The 786-nt window shown below is 38.2% G+C and overlaps 1 non-coding gene across 1 annotated transcript; it reads left to right on the forward strand.

Moving 5' to 3' along the window:
• Window positions 1-209: 209 nt before the first annotated feature.
• On the forward strand, window positions 210-315 carry LOC121213261 (small nucleolar RNA R71). The gene has a single exon (XR_005908644.1). It is a non-coding gene; the product is annotated as a small nucleolar RNA R71 (small nucleolar RNA).
• Window positions 316-786: the final 471 nt, after the last annotated feature.

Here is a 786-nt window from a genome sequence, read left to right on the forward strand (position 1 = left end):
GAATCGACGTTATAAACACCAGCTTTTTTCGTTGGCTTTGTCCTCATGACTTGCCACTGATAGTTATTCAGTGACATCTCATCTATAAAAACTCATAAGCATCTTTAGGTGTTTTATTATTCATGGTTCCGTCAGTAGTTGTGTCAACCATTTGTTGAGTCGAAAGATGCAGGCCATTATGAAAGGTTTGAACCTGTAGCCAGAGTGGTAATCCATGGTGAGGGCATCTTCGTAAAAGGTCTTTGTATCTCTCCCATGCATCGTAGAGTGTTTCCAAATCCATCTGCACAAAAGAAGAGATATCATTACGTAATTTAGTCGTTTTAGCCGGCGGAAAATATTTAAGTAAAAACTTTTCAGTCATTTGTTCCCAAGTAGTAATTGACCCTCGTGGTAACGAGTTCAACCACTATTTAACTTTGTTCCTTAATGAAAAGGGAAACAACCGAAGACGTATGGCATCATCAGAAATGCCATTGATTTTAAATGTATCGCATTGCTTCAAAAAGTTTTCCAAGTGAGTGTTGGGATCTTCGTCCTGTAAACCATCAAACTGAACAAATTGCTGTATCATTTAAATTGTGTTAGGTTTCAGTTCAAAAGTATTTGCAACTAGAGCAGGTCTAACTATGGTCGATTCAGTTCCTGTTAAAGAAGGTTTAGCATAATCATACATAGTGTGCAAAACAAGATTTTGATTAACAACAACCGCAGGAGGTAGCGGATTTTATTGGTTCTCAGCCATCTCCTTGGTAGTGGTTGAAGTATCTTCCTCTTGCTCTTCTG

Source organism: Gossypium hirsutum, chromosome A13, assembly GCF_007990345.1.
Source record: "Gossypium hirsutum isolate 1008001.06 chromosome A13, Gossypium_hirsutum_v2.1, whole genome shotgun sequence".
NCBI classification, from domain to species: domain Eukaryota; kingdom Viridiplantae; phylum Streptophyta; class Magnoliopsida; order Malvales; family Malvaceae; genus Gossypium; species Gossypium hirsutum.